Source organism: Mandrillus leucophaeus, unplaced genomic scaffold, assembly GCF_000951045.1.
Source record: "Mandrillus leucophaeus isolate KB7577 unplaced genomic scaffold, Mleu.le_1.0 Scaffold129, whole genome shotgun sequence".
Classification (NCBI taxonomy): Eukaryota; Metazoa; Chordata; class Mammalia; order Primates; family Cercopithecidae; genus Mandrillus; species Mandrillus leucophaeus.
Window position 1 is genome coordinate 1,679,393 of NW_012101243.1, and position 8,443 is coordinate 1,687,835.

Here is an 8,443-nt window from a genome sequence, read left to right on the forward strand (position 1 = left end):
TTGGTTTTGATCACCTCTGAAATGTTTCTTCCTCTGTACTCACACAGTTACACTGAGTTTGGCTTAGGGGGCCTAAAGTGGCAGTTTATTTTATGCTTTTTTTTTTTTTCTTTTTTTTTTTTTTTAGACATATTCTCACTGTGCTGCCTAGGCTGGAGTGCAGTGGTGCAATTGCGGCTTACTACAACCTCCGTCTCCTGGGTTCAAGTGATTCTCGTGCCTCAGCCCCTCTGAGTAGCTGGGATTACAGGAGCCCACCACCATGCCCAGATGATTTTTTTGTATTTTTATAGAGACAGGGTTTCACCATCCTGGCCAGGCTGGTCTTAATCTCCTGACCTCAAGTGATCCACCTGCCTTGGCTTCCCAAAGTGCTGGGATTACAAGCGTGAGCCACCGTGCCCAGCCTATGCTATCTTTTTCTAAGCAGTAGTTTATTAAGTGCACACCATGTCCTGGGCGCTTTGTGGGAACTAGAGAATAGTTCTCAAGAAGCTTACAGTCAAGTGAGGGAGATAAGTTGTGTAATATGGTCAATTATAAATCAGAGTGCCTAAGTTATATAATAAATATGAGTGAGAAGTACTTATAGGATCACAAAGGAAGCTGCAACTATCAAAACCCTTATACTTCTACCTGTTAGTTCTTTGAAATGTGCCACGCATCAGGCAGCTTAGAAGGCACACTGCCTTCCTATTGTCTTAATGGTGAAGCTTAGGGCATAGCATTCAGGGAGGGAAGCTGGATATATTGAGGGGAAAAAGTGCTTTTTCAGGAGAGGAGGACGGCAGAGGTGGCACTGTAAAATTACTCACTGGAAAGGTGGGAGGGTTGCAAGAAGGCTAGGGTGTTCCCAGAGGAACTCAAAGATAATATTCAGAACCTGTATGAAAGACTCTTTATTGCCCATATAGCTAGAGGTATCAGTGTTAGAGGGAGTGGATGGCAAAATAAAATATATAATCCCTGTGACCACATCCCAAGGTCAATACCCGACTAACAGCAGCTGGGAGAACCTTGAAACTACTTTTAGTTCTTTAAAGTTTCCAAACTGCCTGCTGAATCTTCCTTGCTGAGGTTGGTTTAATTTCTGAGGAGTAGGGTGTACCACCCCTAGTTCAATCGAGAGAGGGAAGCTGTCTGCTTCAAATCTACGCTTGATTCCCCTTCCGCTCTTTCTCTCCCCTAGTTCTGATGGTCTGCAGGGTTTGGTGGAAAGAATCTGTAGCTTTTCAGTTTGAATCAGCACGCTCTTCTTGAGGACCTCCTGTGTGTGCAGGACCATGGGATGTTGGAGAGAAGGGTATGACATGTGTTCTTTTCTGGTCGTTTCTTTTGGGCAAATCAGATACAGGCTCTGTGTCTGGATCTTCAAGAAATGTTAAGTCTAGTGGAAAACAGACGACATAAAAGCACGATTGCCTATAATGCACGACAGTGAAAGAAATGCTGTGCCCAAGACACAGGCAGATGCAGTGGAAGCACGAAGTGGTGTCACTAAATCCAGATTTGGTGATGGGGTGGAGTGTTGAATAAAAAGTGGCTTTGTGGTAGAGGTGACATTTGAGATGCACCACGAAGAGTGACTAGAATTTCTGTCAGAGAAAGGGTGGGCATTTTAGGTTGAGGAAATATTGAGAACAAAAGATAGAACATGTACAAGAACATGGAGTATTTGAGGGCAGCCAGTTGCCTGACATGTCTGGGGCAGGTTTACTGAGGAATGTAGTGGAAGGGTCACCAGGAAAGTAGTTAGTTTGGGGCTCAGTTGTGCTGTGATACTTCAAGAATTGGAGAACTCTTTCATCTAATGGAATGGAGGAGGACGGGGGGCGGGGCAGGCAGTTAGGAGGAATGATGGATCCCCCCCAAGCCATGTTCTATTGGCCCTGCTCTTTTAGCCTGAAGCTCTAGGAGGGTAACCAAAGGATAGCCACATCAAGGTTACAGGACTCAGTGGACTTGCTAGAAGCGTAGGGGTTGAAGTACCTCTTGGAGGTGGTAGTGTGGGGTGGGGTAGGAGGCTTAGAAAACAGTTAGAAAAGTAGAAATAATGCCTCCTCCCCCAAACAAAACCAAAACCAAACAAACTCTTAATAAACAAAAATACCCTGGTGGCTGACATTTCAGAAGGTTTGCTTAGGTTCCCAAGGGTAAGGGTTCCCTGTTGACTCTTAGAATAAGGATAAGATTTCTCACACCCTGTTAGTTCCCTGGAGGAAATGGTGTTTCACTTATCCTGTCTGCTTTTTTTTAGTTTCACAGTTTTTCTGTGGTTTGGGATTTAGGACTGGGACGCCCTCCAGCTCCTAGAGGACCCTTATCAGTTGTATATTCACTTGAGCTTGCAGCTGCAATGACTATGTGTTCATTGTCTTTGCTGAACAAGATTAGTGTTGACTGTGGCTGCTGAAAAAATGCTGAGAAAGGCCACTGTCTTCGTTGTCCAGCATCCCCACGTGGACTTGATAAAAGCAGGCCTCCTCCCCTATTCCCTATCTTGGCCACTGGCATCATGCCCACACCAGAAACCTGGGAGCCCTCCTTTGTCTCTTCCCTCACCCCTTCACCTGCTCAGTCACCTAACTCAAACTTTTTTTGACCCTGACCCATAGTAACGAATGCATGTTACTTTGTGACCAGAATGGACATGTGAATGGACACATGAATCTGGTACAAAAGTTCTGTAAAATTTATCCTTGTAATGTCAGGTAATCTCTGATACTTTCTTTTCTTTCTTTCTTTTTTTTTAGTTTTAAGGAGCAGGGAGTTTAATAGGCAAGAAAGAAGGGAGAAGGAAGAAAGAAGTAGCTCCTCTGTACAGAGACCAAGGGAGGGAGGCTCCAAGGCCGAGAGAGGGAACCTCCGATATTTTCTATTTCATTTGAATTCATTTTAAACAGACATTGATGATGTCACCCACTAAATTGATTACACTGAGTTGCAACCAACTGTACTTGAAAAGTGGTCTTTGGCCTCTAGCTTCCCTATCCCCATTCTGTTGGCCTTCTCAGTACAAATGGGGTCAGCACACACAGAAACACACACATACACACACACACACACACACACTCACTCCTTAATATTCTCTGTTGTTCTCAGAATAAAATACAAGTTTTGGCCGGGCCCGGTGGCTCACAGTTGTAATCCCAGCACTTTGGGAGGCTGAGGTGGGCAGATCACTTGAGGTTAGTAGATCAAGACCAGCTTGACCAACATGGGGAAACCCCGTCTCTACTAAATATACAAAAAAATTAGCCAGGCATGGTGGCGGGCACCTGTAGTCCCAGCTACTCAGGAGGCTAAAGCACGAGAATTGCTTGAACCTGGGAAGCTGAGGTTGCAGTGAGCTGGGATGGTGCAACTGCACTCCAGCCTAGACGACACAGCGAGACCCCATCTCAGAAAATAAAATAAATAAATAAAATAAAATAAAATAAGTTTCATATCACTGCACTCACACCTCTGATCAGATGTGACCTATGGTGCCTTTACTAGTCTCATTTGTTGCTATTCTAGGCATCATTAGCATCACTACTCCCTTCTCTGCAAGAAAAAGCAAAACGATATAGTAGAAATATCAAGTCTTCTGCACGAAGTTTCTTCTGCCCAGAAGGCCCTTCCCCCTCCTCTCCACCTGACAAATTCCTGTTTTTCCTTCAGTATCCAATTCAGGTATTATCTCTGCTTTGAAGCATTCCCTTTCTTCTGGGCAGGGAGATTTATGTAGTTGGAATTTGTGTTGGCATTGTAAGTGTTAACAGATTTGTAGAGAAATTGAAATTGTCATGGAGCACTAGTACCTTCTCAATGCAGAAATTAATTTTATACAATGGAATGGAACTAATAAAATTAGAACATACCTGTAATGAAGGTAGGATGGAGAGGGAGTAAAATGTAGTCTGTTTTTAAAGATTATTTTAAAGTCAGGTATTTCATAAATATACTTACTACAAGGTGTTTTATGTATATTATCTTTTATTTATTTACATATATTATTTCACACATGCTCACAACTTCTTTATTCTCATGTTACATATGAGGGATTAGGGGCTTAGAGAAGTCAGAGAACTTTCCCAAAGAAGTAGTTAGAATGTGGTGGAGAGGAAATTCAGGTGCTGGTCTGGCTAACTCAAAGCACTAAGTTGCTTTCCTCTTTAGTAACTATAACTACTAAAGTAACTAATTAAATACTTAAATTAACATTAATTAATACTTAAGTACCTGCTTAAACATAGATTCATAAAATTATGGCATTTATTCTCTTGATTGAAGGCACTGTGTATAGCAGACAAATTTATTTCGTGCCCTCTTAGGGCTTAGGTGAGAAGAGAGACATTAAACAAATCACAGCTGTGATAGGTGTGATGCGAGGATGTGACAAGGTATGTGGGAGAAGCTGGGCGTCTCATTTAGTTTAGGGGTGGGTCAGTCAGGGAAGGCTTCACTGAAGAGAACATTTATATTGACACCTAGAGGGTGAATAGAAGTTAGCAAGTGAAAGAGTGGATGAAAGAGCCTTCCAGCTAGAGGGATCTAGTGATTTTCAAACTTTTTATCAGCAGAGTCCTTTTTAAAAATGAAATCTTATGCTCAGCCACCAAATATGATATATATGATAAAAGGAGGTGGGAATGACCTGCTTGCTTCACATCTTCACAACATGCCCACTGAAAAAAGACCCTTAGGTAGTTCCATGGAAACTCAGAATGCAATTTAAAAACTACAGATCTAGTCCACTTCTCTCATTTTGCAAATGGGGAGACAGTTTTGGCAATGTTAAGGAATTGTCTCAGGCCACTTACTCAGTAGTGGAGGACCCGAGACAACTCTGAAGTTAACTGTGGTTACCTGCCCCTTCTAAACACTTTGCTTCCTTTCTGATTGTCCTATTTGGTGGTCAGGGGATAGGGGTCTCTTCCCCTGAGTATGAACATGTCATATGAGCATAGCAAACATTTACGGATCACCAGCTGTATGATGGGCCCCATGTTTCGTGGCGCTCACTATGTGTGTCCCGGGAGAGGCCACCGGTAAACCTGAAACTAGCACAGGATGATGTACAGATTATATGGGATCACAGGGGAAGGGGGGTTGCCTGGGGATGGTCAAGGAAAGCAGTTGCCTTGGACTTCTGGGGGCTAGAACAGACTATGTGGGATTGAGGAGTAATTAAAAGGCAAAGAAGTTATTGTAAACTACTTTTTAAGAAGTTTCAAATGAGGGGATGATCACTTGAGGGAAAAACAGTTTAGAAGGGAAGCATTTAGTTGTTTTTTATTTTAAAGTGGGGGAAACACTGGAACGATTTTGTAAGCTGAAGGGAAGAAGCCTTTGGGAAAGAAGAGAAGGAATTAAAGTGTGGGGATGGGAAGAGGTTGGAAAGCAGACTGGTGCCAGTCTCAGTGCAGCCAGAGAACTGCGCTGGCAGACACTGGCAGCCTCTGCAGAGGCTCTTTAAAACCACCACAGCATTTTTATTGTAGCTGTAGGGCATTCAGGCTTCTGCTGGATTCCAGCAACCCCAGGCCTGCTATACATGGTGAGCCCTGGCCATGTGCACATCCTCTTTTACCCTCCCCCAGCCAGAGTTGCAGTGTTCAAACACCCACGCTTGTAGCTTTATTGCCCAAAGCAAAGGCCTATGCAGCAGCATTTTACCAACATTACATACCCTAAGTGCACTGATACCCGCTACCCAGGGGCTTATTCTTTATAGTGGGTCTGACAGGCAAGCTGCAGGCCAGGTGTAGCTCTTGGAGGAGGCCTGTTGTCAGGTGAGATGGCTTCAGGAAGTACCTCACCCAACTTGTCTGTGTGCCCACAGGTTGTCCTGTGGCCCTCATGCTCCCCCCAGAAGGATTAGGCTTCACGGTGAGGGAATTTGGGAAACCAGGTGGAGATAGCCTTGTACACAGCCCTGGAAAAGGGTCAGCGTGCCAGCTTACAGATCAATAAACTCATTCATTAGCACACTGCTGGGGCTTGAGTGTAGCCATCTAGGCTCTGCTTTCTTGGCCTCAGCTGGTGACAGCGTAAGGGAAACAAGCTGTGTGAAAGTCCCCTTTGGGATTCCTTCATAGCAGCCAGAGTGACAAACCTGCCCAAGTGCCTGCTAGTCTTTATTAATTCAAAATCAGATCTACTCTAAGCAGCTTATAAACTACCATGCCGGAGAAACAAGGCCAAAACACAACTGGCATTGTCAGAGGGCCCAAACAGAGCGAGCGAGACAGGATGCTCAGAGCTGCCAGTACCTGGCAGGAGGTCAGCATCAGGAATAACAAGAGTCTTCCCTCCCAGATTTAGGCTGAGAGGAGGAAATCATAGCTAGGAAACTCTCCTGTTCCTTTGAACTCTGCAGACAGTATTGTTGCCTTCCTACTTGTCTTATTTAGCAGGAAGAGGTTCTTGATGCTGTGTTATCACAGAATGGGGGAAAAAGGGGGGAGCTCAGGCTTCATTCCAGCCCCTTTCTTCTCTACTGTGCAACCTTAAGTTACTTAACCTCTTCAGAGTGTGTTTTCTTTTCTGTGAAACAGGGATAGTTAGAATGTTCTGAGAGAGAATGAATGTAAACGCATCTTACAGTGACAAGTTTCATATTACAGAACTTAGTAAATGATAGTAATCATTATTATTATTTTACATAAGGCAGGATTGATAGCTTCAGCCCTTTATCATTTGATACTCCTAGTGAGTGACATTTTCTTCCTTTGTCCTGTCTCCATGCTTGCTTGCCTTTTAGAGATATCTGGGTGCCAGGTTTGAACACTCCTTTTTTTTGTCTTTACTTTGCTAGCTGGATTATTTGCCTTTCTTATATGTAAAAGAGATCAGTATTATGTATGAGCCACTGGAATCACTGAGAGACAAGGATAGTACTGTGAAGCTTAAAACCTAAATAATAAATTGTGGGTTTAAGAACATCATCAGGCCAGGCGCGGTGGCTCACGCCTGTAATCCCAGCACTTTGGGAGGCCGAGGCAGGTGGATCACTAGAGGTCGGGAGTTCAAGATCAGCCTGACCAACATGGTGAAACCCTATCTCTACTAAAAATACAGAAATTGGCCGGGTGTGGTGGTGGGTGCCTGTAATCCCAGCTACTCAGTAATCCCAGCTACTCAGGAAACTGAGGCAGGAGAATCTCTTGAACCTGGGAGACAGAGATTGCAGTGAGCCGAGATCACACCACTGCACTCCAGCCTGGGTGACACATCAAACTTGGGAGGAGCACCTTGAGTTGATCCTAAACAGAGAGTAGTAGCTTCTGCACAGATTCAGTCAATATTCAGAGTAGGTGCTTAGTAATACTTATTCAATAAATGATTAATTAATATAGGAATCTTTCTCATTACAAGATAGTTTTTAAAGTTTATTTTGTATTTTTTTTTTTTTTTTTTTTTTTTCCTGGATACAGATTGGCACACTGATATTTTGCTTTTTTTTTTTTTTTTGAGACGGAGTCTCACTGTTGATGCCAAGGCTGAAGAGCAATGGCGCGATCTCGGCTCACTGCTGCCTCTGCCTCCCAGGTTCAAGCGATTCTCCTGCCTCAGACTCCTGAGTAGCTGGTACTACAGGCACCTGCCACCACGCCCGGCTAATTTTTATATTTTTGGTAGCGATGAGGTTTCACCAGGTTGGCCAGGCTGGTCTCGAACTCCTGACCTCAGGTGATCCGCCCGCCTCGGCCTCCCAAAGTGCTGGGATTACAGGCATGAGCCACCGCGCCCAGCCTGCATTCTTAAGGGCATTTTTTATTTATTTTATTATGTTTTAGCATAGAAGTGTGTTATTCCCTCCATAATGCCCCCTGTCCTCAGTTCCCCCTCGTTTCCAACAGAGGTCTGACATTATGACTTTAAATCAGTGACAAAATGTAATTTGACCTCTCAATGTGAAATTTAGACATTTATTATGAAGATATACACCCATGATGTGATTTAAAGTGAGCTGTATTGTGAAATAGCTTACTTAATGACTCAACATTATTCTTATATGGTCAGAGTCTGTGACAAGTGTTGGCTTTGTTTTGCAGTGGGTAGCAGGATCTTCAAGTCTTTAATTTTTATTAACCATTTTGACTTTGTTTTATTTTTCTTTCTTTATTTATGTCTTTTTATTTTTATTTTTATTTTTTTTGAGGCAAGCTCTCTCTGTGTCTCCCAGGCTGGAGTACAATGGCACAATCATAGCTCACTGCAACCTCCACCTCTGGGGCTCAAGCAATTCTCCTGCCTCAGCCTCCCAAATAGCTGGGACTACAGTCATGCACGACCATGCCCCACTAATTTTTGTTTGTTTGTTTGTTTGTTTATTTTGAGACAGTTTCTTGCTCTGTTGCCAGGGTGGAGTGCAATGATGTGAACTTGGCTCACTGCAACCTCCACCTCCCGGGTTCAAGCGATTCTCCTGCCTCAGCCTCCCAAGTAGCTGGGA

At 43.7% G+C, this 8,443-nt stretch overlaps 1 protein-coding gene across 3 annotated transcripts in view; it reads left to right on the forward strand.

Annotated features, from left to right (window-relative positions):
* The window catches only part of LOC105533839 (ubiquinol-cytochrome-c reductase complex assembly factor 1), a 131,372-nt gene that overhangs the window by 62,835 nt on the left and 60,094 nt on the right, over positions 1-8,443 (forward strand). The gene's annotated exons all lie outside the window — the stretch shown is intronic.